General features: G+C 49.9%; 1 long non-coding RNA gene across 2 annotated transcripts; it reads left to right on the top strand.

Moving 5' to 3' along the window:
- Positions 1 to 752: 752 nt before the first annotated feature.
- On the top strand, positions 753 to 6981 carry LOC122708445. Of its 2 annotated transcripts, XR_006345218.1 has the most exons (4): positions 761 to 781; positions 4988 to 5066; positions 5475 to 5630; positions 6604 to 6981. It is a non-coding gene; the product is annotated as an uncharacterized LOC122708445 (long non-coding RNA). The 2 variants fall into 2 exon arrangements; XR_006345219.1 differs by lacking the exon at positions 5475 to 5630 and having other exon boundaries at positions 753 to 781.
- The last annotated feature ends 2471 nt before the right edge of the window (positions 6982 to 9452 follow it).

Genomic DNA, 9452 nt, shown 5'->3' with positions numbered 1-9452 from the left:
AATTAAAAAAATTTTTAATCTAAAAAAATTTATTTTTTTAAAAACTGGGACATATTTGAAACACTTAAATTGAACAAATCAATGCTTTTTTTTTTTTTTTTTGCCTGTGCTGTGTGGCGTGGGGGATCTTAGTTCCCAGAAAAGGGATTGAATCCACGCCCCCTGCAGTGGAAACATGGAGTCTTAACCACTGGACCACCAGGGAAGTCCCACACATCAGTGCTTTTAACACACATGCAAAAGCTCCTGCACAAGATAATTTTACTGTTCCCAAGTTAATAGCAGGATTCATTAAAAATAATTATGGCTTGTGGCTCACTGAAGAACATTGTCAAGCCTGACCACGTCTCTCTGATTATGGTTATTTAAAAATAACACCAAAAATCTAACTCTGAAGCCCTAGGGCACAGGAAGCCCTCCTGGGGCCCCCGAGGTAGACACAGGTGGGTTTCCTGTGTCCCCACCGGAGAGCCTTCCAAACCCACCTTTCTATTTTGGTGGAAACCTGTCCCCCGGTTTTGTGCCCTAGATGCCTTATTTTTGTGACACAATAAACACAGTTGTTTGGAAGATCCCTGTTTTGATGGAAGTCACCCTGTGGGGAACAAGACCCCTGGGCAGGAGTCAGGAAACCTTGGTTCAGGAACCGTGCCCCACCGGACTCCTTCCTGCTCAGTCAGGCCTGGGCCCTGCGGACTGGACTTGTGCCAGGTGGCCTCGGGGTGGCTTTCCTTCCTGTGGAGAACAACCAGCAGGACCCAAGGGCCCCTTGAACAGATGGGTAAGCTGAGGCTGGGGCACAGGCGGGAGTCAGTGGTCCTGTCTACCTGGGATCCCATGGCCCGCGCTGCGCCCCCCTCCACTCCCCACTCTCCTGGGAGGGTCTCTCCCCCTGGGAGGGTCTCTTCCCCAGGAGCATCTCCGGTCCCTAGCCTGGGTGCCCCTAGCTCTGTCCTTGGTGACCCCCACTCCCACCTCAGTCTGAAGGAGCCTTCCCGGGGGTGGGGCTCTGCGGCGACCCTCTGTGTGACCTTGGCCGATGCCCAGCCTCTGAGCCACCTAACAGGGCAGAGGGGCACTAAGCGGCAGCCTTGGAATCCACTGGGTCCTAGAAACCAGCAGCCGTACCCAGCAACCCCCTACAGCTGCCAGGCCAAATTCCAAGGCCATGGGCTTCGGGGAGGAGGGCGGGGGAGGATTCCTGCGCCCCGCCGGCCGCTGTCTGGTGAGAGGGCGCTGGGCCGAGGGGCGGGTGGCTGGGGGCACAGGCCTCCCCTGCTCTACAAGCCCCCTCCCCGGCTTGGGACCCGGTGGGAGCCGCTCCTGTGTTCGTCAGGAGCAGCTAAAGGCTTTTCCGGTTTTTTCCTACCGGCTTGATGAAGTCGCTTTTGCAATTACAGCTTATATTTACCAGATAACAGCTAGGCACCGCCCGAGGCTCTGGCGCCAGACTGGCCGGGGGAGGGTGCGGGGGTGGCCGGGGGCAGCTCCTGGAGCCTTGGGGCAAAGGTTTGACCCCCGGAAGGCAAGTGGAATCCACTAGCAGATTCTCCCAGGAAGCCAGACCTCCAGACTGGGGCCCCCGCAGCGACCCCCTCCCCCAAAGGCCCGCAGCCTTGGTCCTCCTGCCCATGAGACCCCCACCCCCACCCCTGCCCCGCCTCACCTGTGCTGGCCGCTGCCTCTACCGACCCCTTAGTCCCCGTCCTCCTCCAGGGGCTGCTCCTCCGTGAATGCATGTGCTGGGATACCGGTGGTGGTGGGAACAATTTGAGCCCCTACCTCATACAGTTGTTAGAGGATTAAATAAGTGAATAGTTACCAAGAGCTTCAAACAGAGCCTGGCCCACAGCTGGCAGTGAAAAGAGAAAGAACTCTGTGCTCCTGGCCTCTTGTCCACACGTCCACCCGCATTGAGTCATATGCCGGGGGCCCTTTGCTGTTTCATTATTTAATATGAGACATTATTTAATATGTCTCATATTAAAAAGCAGAGACTTTACTTTGTCAACAAAGGTCCATGTCGTCAAAGCTATGGTTTTTCCAGTAGTCATGTACGGATGTGAAAGTTGGACCATAAAGAAAGCAGAGTACCAAAAAATTGATGCTTTTCAACTGTGGTGTTGGAGAAGACTTTTGAGAGTCCCTTGGACTGCAAGGAGATCAAACCAGTCAGTCTTAAAGGAAATCAGTCCTGAATACTCACTGGAAGGACTGATGCTGAAGCTGAAGATGTGAAGAACTGACTCATTGGAAAAGACCCTGATGCTGGGAAGGATTGAAGGCAGGAGGAGAAGGGGACAAGAGAGGATGAGATGGATGGATGGCATCACTGACTCAATGGGCATGAGTTTGAGCAAGTTCTGGGAGTTGGTGATGGACAAAGAAGCCTGGTGTGCTGCAATCCTGGATTGCAGAGTCGGACACGACTGAGTGACTGAACTGAACTGTGCTGTTTCACCACCAGAAATAGCCCTTTACAGCATCTGGCTTTGGATCCACCAGCTCCTATTGTTTGATCTAAGTGTGCTCCACTGGGACCTTCCCCAGCTACCACTTCTATTCTTTTCTTTCTTTCTATTTTTTAAAGTATTTATTTATTTGGCTATGCTGGGTCTTAGTTGCCCCATGCAGGATCTTCAAACTTCATTGCGGCATGTGGGATCCAGTTCCCTGGCCAGAGATGGAACCTGGGCACCCTATGTTGGGACCACAGAGTCTTAGCCACTGGACCCCCCAGGGAAGCACCCTGGCTACCATTTCTGATCTTTTTCAACCCTCGGATCAAGCTGCAATTACCACGGCCTCTTAACCCCACCCTCCTGGCAGAGACTCGTTGAGAACTCCCACTACCTGGGCTCCCTTCTCCTTCCTGGGAACATGGGAAGACCACACTTCCCTGTAACCCCTCCCCTTGCGGTGGGCTAGGACCACGAGACTCCTTGTGTCCTGGGGGAGCCTCTCTGCCTTCCTGCTTCCCTGGATCCAGGGGGAGAAGCCAGGGCAGGGGCACTCCTTCCAAAGTGCCTGCTTCAGGACTTCTCTGGTGGCCCAGTGATTAAGACTCTGCTCCCAAGGCAGGGGGCCCCGGGTTCAATCTCTGGTCTGGGAATTAGATCCTGCTTGCTGCAACGATGATCCTATGGGCCGCGACTAAGACCCAGCGCAGCTGAAAACAACAACAACACGGAAACCCCAAAGTTCCTGGTTCCCTGGATCTCCACGTGGAAGGTAGGCTGCCTGCCCACACATGGGTGGACTGTAGCACGCTCGGAGGTCAGACACGCCCCTCCAGGGCCACGGAGGTTAAATGTTTGACATGCCTTCACACCTCCTTCCCACTTCCTGGTGACCTGGGAGCTGCAGAGTGAAGGCAACAGCATCACGAGAAGGAGAGAAACTAGATCTCACAGTGACCCCCTGGAGGAGAGACCCCTGACCAGGAACCAAGAAGGCTTTTAACATGAGCTTGAAGCAAAGCTTTGTGGTACTCACCAGGGTGATCGGGGGCTCTTTGTTACAGCAGCTGGCCCCTCCTAGTACATCATTCTCTTCCTCTGTTAATTACATCCACCCGGCAAACCCCAACTCGAGGCGAACCCAACTGACTTCTCTTTACCTGCGCCTCTCAGCTGCCCCTGGAAAGCTGAATGTTCTGGATTAACATCCTGTGACTGGTTCTACTGGTTTTCTTTCAAATTCATGACCATGGGCCCAGTGGGGTCCTCACACCGTCCTACTGCCTGTCCTAGGAACCTGGACTTGCTCATCTGAGACAACCAGCCTTACCATCTTAAACATTCTTAGGTGTCCTGCTCAGTAGCGTTAAGTAAAATCACATTGTTGTCCACCCAGTCTCTGGAACTCTTTTCATCTTGCAGAACTGAGAACTCGGTACACATTAAACAACTTCCTATTCCTCCTTCCATCTGGCCCTGGTGACCCGCATTCTATTCTCTGCCTCTGTGAATGTGTGTATTCTAGGGACTTCATATAAGTGGAACTATGCAATATGTGTCTGACCTATTTTAATTCTTTTTAAAAAATTGTTTATTTGGCTTTGCTGGGTCTTTGTTGCAGCACATAGTATCTTTAGTTGTGGCATGTGGGATCTAGTTCCCCAACCAGGGATTGAACCCAGGCCCCCGTGTTGGGAGCACAGAGTCTTAGCCACGGGACCACCAGGGAAAGCCGTGACCTATTTTATTTAGCACAATGTCTCTGAGGTTCGTCCATGTTATGGCATATATCAGAATTTTAATCCTTTTTAGGCCAAAAATCATTCCAATGTATGGCTAGATCACGTTTTAAAAATCCATTTATCCGTTGACGGACACTGGTTGTTACCACCTTTTGTGCGTGCTCAGTCTCTCTGTCCTGCCCAACTCTTTGCGACCCCTTGGACTGGGGCCCACCTCTGTCCATGGAATTCTCTAGGCAAGAATACTGGAGTGGGGGCCATTCCCTTCTCCAGGGGTTCTTCCCAACCGAGGAATCGAACCCAGGTCTCTTACAAAAAGTCTCCTGCATTGGCAGGGAGATTTTTTTTACTGCTGTGCCACCTAGGAAGTCCCCAAAATACTGGATGCTAATACATACTGTAGACATTTTAAGAAATCTTCAAAAGGTAAATACATTTATAAAAATACATGTGCCTTGCCATTCATTCAATAAATATGATTTGTTTTAAAATAGGTCACAAAAGTTCGATTTACCAAAATTCTATACCTGTATCCTGCCTTTTTATTTCAGTCTCAAATCTGACTTAATATCAAAAGCAGTAGTTTAAGAATTGATTCATAAGATTAATCCCAAGAGTTACTGGGTAGACTTCAAATTATTTCACTCCTTATAAATATAAATGACTGGAAAGTCTTGACCAGTGGTTTCTTGCATCAGATATATCTGGGGGGCTGCTTAAAATGTGCATAGACTCTACCTAAGAACTAATGACTAAAGGTCTTCCAGAAACTTTTTTCCTTTTTAGAGATTTCAGGTGATAATATGCAGCCTAGTGTGGAAGCCTCTGACCTGGATCACCAGACCAGTGGTTCTCAACTTACAAGGTACATCAAAATCACTTGACAAAATTTTTTAAAACAGGGAAAAAGAGAAAAACAAACAGATTTGCTTCAGTAGACTGAGAGCGGTGCCCAAGAACCAGGATTTCAAATATTCATTGCAGTCGGACCGCAAACCACTCTAAGAAGCAAGGCACAACCTTTGTCAGGTTATGAATTCACATTTCAGCTACTGTGAATAATGCTTCCAGGAACACTGGGGCCCAGATACCTGTCCATGTGCTTACTTTAGTTCTTTGGAGGATGTACCACGACGTGGAACTTCTGGGTCAAATGGGAGTTCTGCGTTTAGTGTTTTGAGGAACTGCACCATGCTTTCCACAATGCATGGGGGTTGTGCTTTTCCCACAATTCACCAACACTTTTTCTTTCTCGCTTCTTTTTTTAAAATAGGGGTCCTAGGGACTTAGCAGGTGGTTCGGTGGCTAAGACTTCACGGTTCCCAATACAGGGGATCCAGGTTGGATCCCTGGTCAGAGGGCCAGATCCCACACGTTGCCACTGAGAATTCATATGCCGCAATTCAAGATTCCACATGCTGCAACTAAAGTAAGACTGGGCGCGGCCAACGCAGAAAAAGAAAGGCATCCTAATGGGTGTAAAGTGATAGCCCCTGGTTTTTTTTTCTTTTTGACCATGCCACGTGTATTGTGGGGCTTCCCTTGTGGCGGCTCAGATGGTAAAGAATCTGCCTGCAATGTGGGAGACCTGGGTTCGTCCCCTGAGTTGGGAAGATCCCCTAGAGAAGGGAATGGCAACACACTCCAGTATTCTTGCCTGGGAAATCCCATGGACAGAGGAGCCTGGTGGCCTACAGTCCATGGGCTCGTCAAGAGCCGGACACGACTGAGCGACTAACACGTTCACTTTCACGTGTCTTGTGGGATCTTAGTTCCCCACCCGGGGACTGAACCTGGGCCCTTGTCAGAGTAAGTGCGGAGTCCTAATGCCTGGACCACCAGGGAAGTCCCTCTTCTGGTAGTTTTGACCTACATCTCCCTGGTGATTAGTGATGTTGAGCATTTTTTTATAAACTCATTGATCATTTCATATCTGTTAAAGCTTTTCATAGAAATAAACACACAAGCAAAACATGGTGCCCAGTCTCTTCCTCTATTTTGTGTGTGCTAAGTTACTCAGTCGTGTCCAACTCTTTGCGATCCCATGGACTGTAGCCCGCCAGGCTCCTCTGTTGATGGGATTCTCCAGGCAAGAATACTGGACTATGCCCTCCTCCAGGGGATCTTACCAACCCAGGGATCGAACCCAGGTCTCCCGCTCCTGCATTGGCAAGCGGGTTCTTCACCACTAGTGTCACCTGGGAAGCCCCTTTCTCCTTTGCCTTCTTCCCAAATTTCATCTTGGAAGCTGCTTGTGAGGAGGTCCTCCCTGTTCTTGTTGGTCACCTTCTCCACCTTGGGGTGGAGCCCCCAGAGCCCTTTGTTCATACCTCTCAGGGTCAGGAGGCTTGGGGGGCAGTTTGTTCTACTTCCTTCAGTCACTCACCCCTTTCTTCCCCCAGGAGTCTCAAGCCACATTTACAGGACTCAGTTTTGGTCCCCACATTCTGAAAGCCCCTGCTGGACTCAGAAACCACCAACGGTCTGAATCGCTCCTGGGCAGTGGCATCAACTTGGGTACCACTCTTTCTGCTGCCGGAGGTCCTGGATAACCGCATCTCTGTCTTATGGAGAGGCAGGCACCGGCTTTGCCCTGAACTGATGGTCTGCCCTGCAACCTCCTCCTCCTTTCCTTTCTCCAGGAGACAGTTTTGACACTTGCTCAGGGACTTCTGAGAATTCCAGAAAAACATCTACTTCTGCTTCATTGACTATGCTAAAGCCTTTGACTGTGTGAATCACAACAAACAGAATTCTTAAAGAGATGGGAATCCCAGGCCACCTTACTTGCCTCCTGAGAAATCTGTATGCAGGTCAAGAAGCATCAGTTAGAACCGGATGGAACAATGGACTGGTTCAAAATTGGGAAAAGAGTATGTCAAGACTGTATATTGGGAGGGGGGATCGGTATGGGGAATACATGTAAATCCATGGCTGATTCATGTCAATGTATGACAAAACCCACTACAATATTGTAAAGTAATTAGCCTCCAACTAATAAAAATAAATGAAAAAAAAAAAGACTGTATATTGTCACCCTGCTTATTTAACTTATATGTAGAAAGCATCATGTGAAATGTCAGGCTGGGTGAATCACAAGATGGAATCAAGATTGCCAGGAGAAATATCAACAGCCACAGATATGCAGATGATACCACTTTAATGGCAGAAAGAGAAGAGGAACTAAAGAGCTTCTTGATGAGGGTGAAAGAGAAGAGTGAAAAAAACTGGCTTAAAACTGAACATTAAAAAGCTAAGATCATGGCATCCAGTCCCAAACAGATGGGGGAAAAGTGGAAATAGTGACAGACTTTATTTTCTTGGGTTCCAAAATCACTGCAGATGCTGACTGCAGCCATGAAATTGAAAAATGCATTTTCCTTGGAAGAAAAGCTATGACAAACCTAGACAGAGTATTAAAAAGCAGAGACATTACTTTGCCAACAAAGATCCATCTAGTCAAAGCTATGGTTTTTCCAGTAGCCATGTATGGATGTGAGAGTTGGACCTAAAGAAGGCTGAGCACCAAAGAACTGATGTTTTGGAACTGTGGTGTTGGTGAAGACTCTTGAGAGTCCCTTGGATAGTAAGGAGATCAAACCAGTCAATCCTAAAGGAAATCAACCCCTGAATATTCATTGGAAGAACTGATGCTGAAGCTGAAGTTCCAGTACTTTGACTACCTGATGCGAAGAGCTGACTCATTAGAGAAGACCCTGATGCTGGGAAAGATTGAAGGAAGGAGGAGAAGGGGACGACAGAGGATGAGATGGTTGGATGGCATCACTGACTCAATGGACATGAGTTTGAGCAAGCTCTGAAGGACAGGGAAGCCTGGCGTGCTGGGGTCAAAAAGAGGCAGACACGACTGAGCGACAGACTAGCAGTGACATGTGGGGTCTTCCTGGGGTTCACCCTCCCTTGTGATGCAATTCTCACACCTGCCACTTTCCAAAGGCCAGGGCAGGGGTATAGCCTGCCCTTTACTCCCCCAGTGCTTCCAATGGTTTTGCAGCCCCTGAGGGCCTGAGTTCAGTCCCTCTCTGCTTGAAATCTTATTTTCTTGGTTGAAACTTACCTAAGACAGAACCTGGTAAGGAAATAGTTGGGTGAAATGAACACAACCTACTTCAATTAAAAAGACAGGAAGTAGTTGGCGACACACCGGCTTTAGAACAGAAAAATCAGGGTTCAAAAACCAGCTCTGTCAGTTCTGTGGGTCTGTGGTATTTTGTGCGTACGTGTAATTTGACCCAATCACTAAAGGCATCTTCTTCATTCAGAACATGCCAGTGGGGAGGTCCGCTGTACAGGGCTGTGGGAAAAATCAAGATAAGATAACAAATGGAAAATGCAAGCCCAGTGCCAACATTTAAGTGACAGCAGGCAATTAGCTGTGATGATGAGGATGATGATTCCCATTTGGCAGATGAAAAAAGTGAGCCTCAGAGAAGTGACATCATGTATCCCAAAACACACAGCCAGGAGATGGCAGGGTGTGGATTGAAACCCAGGAGTAGCAAAGGCCCTTCCTGCCGCTGTGCGTGCCCAGGCCTGCTGTGGGCAGCGTCCCACGGGAGGTGCAGCCCCTGCCAGCTGTCCGCTGTTCTACCCTGGGGCCACCAAGTGGAGCTGGGCAGCCCTGGCCCAGGCCTGAGAGCTTCACAAGGCAGGGGAGGGAGTTGGCTGTTGGCAGAAGCTTGGAGCGGTCATTGAAGGAAGTAGTTGGGGACACTGGCTTTAGAACAGAAAAGCTAGGGTTCAAACCCCGGCTCTGTTTGTCTTGTGGGTCTGTGGGTTTGGGGCCCAGTGCCTGGCCCTGGGTCACGCAGCAGTTCAGTGACCTGACCACCAACCTCCAACCCCATCACCAGGCCTGGCTTGCCCGGCACAGTAGCGAGGTGTTGAAGGCCTGGAGGATCTGGGCCACGGGCCCAGGTACCTGGGGTTGCAAAGCCGGCTGAATCCAACCTCCCCCCCACCCCCAACAGCCTCCCGGCTCCCCTCCTGCTGATGAAGCAACCCCGGTGGAGAGAGAGTGCCCCTTGCCTCAGGGTCCTGGCCAAAGTCCCAGAGTTGTGTTTTGTTGCCCTAACTTGGTCATAGTTCCCGGGGACAGGTCCTCTGATTGGCCAGCCCCAGAGTCAGGCAGGGATGTGTGGTCCACCCTGAGTCACATGAACTCAGAATGTTCCAAAGAAGGGGAATGGCCTCACGGAGGGGCCGGTAGCAAGTGACCCTGACAAGGGAA

The sequence above is a fragment of the Cervus elaphus genome, chromosome 2 (genome assembly GCF_910594005.1).
Source record: "Cervus elaphus chromosome 2, mCerEla1.1, whole genome shotgun sequence".
Taxonomy (NCBI): Eukaryota; Metazoa; Chordata; class Mammalia; order Artiodactyla; family Cervidae; genus Cervus; species Cervus elaphus.
This window is presented reverse-complemented; position numbering and strand designations above follow the sequence as displayed.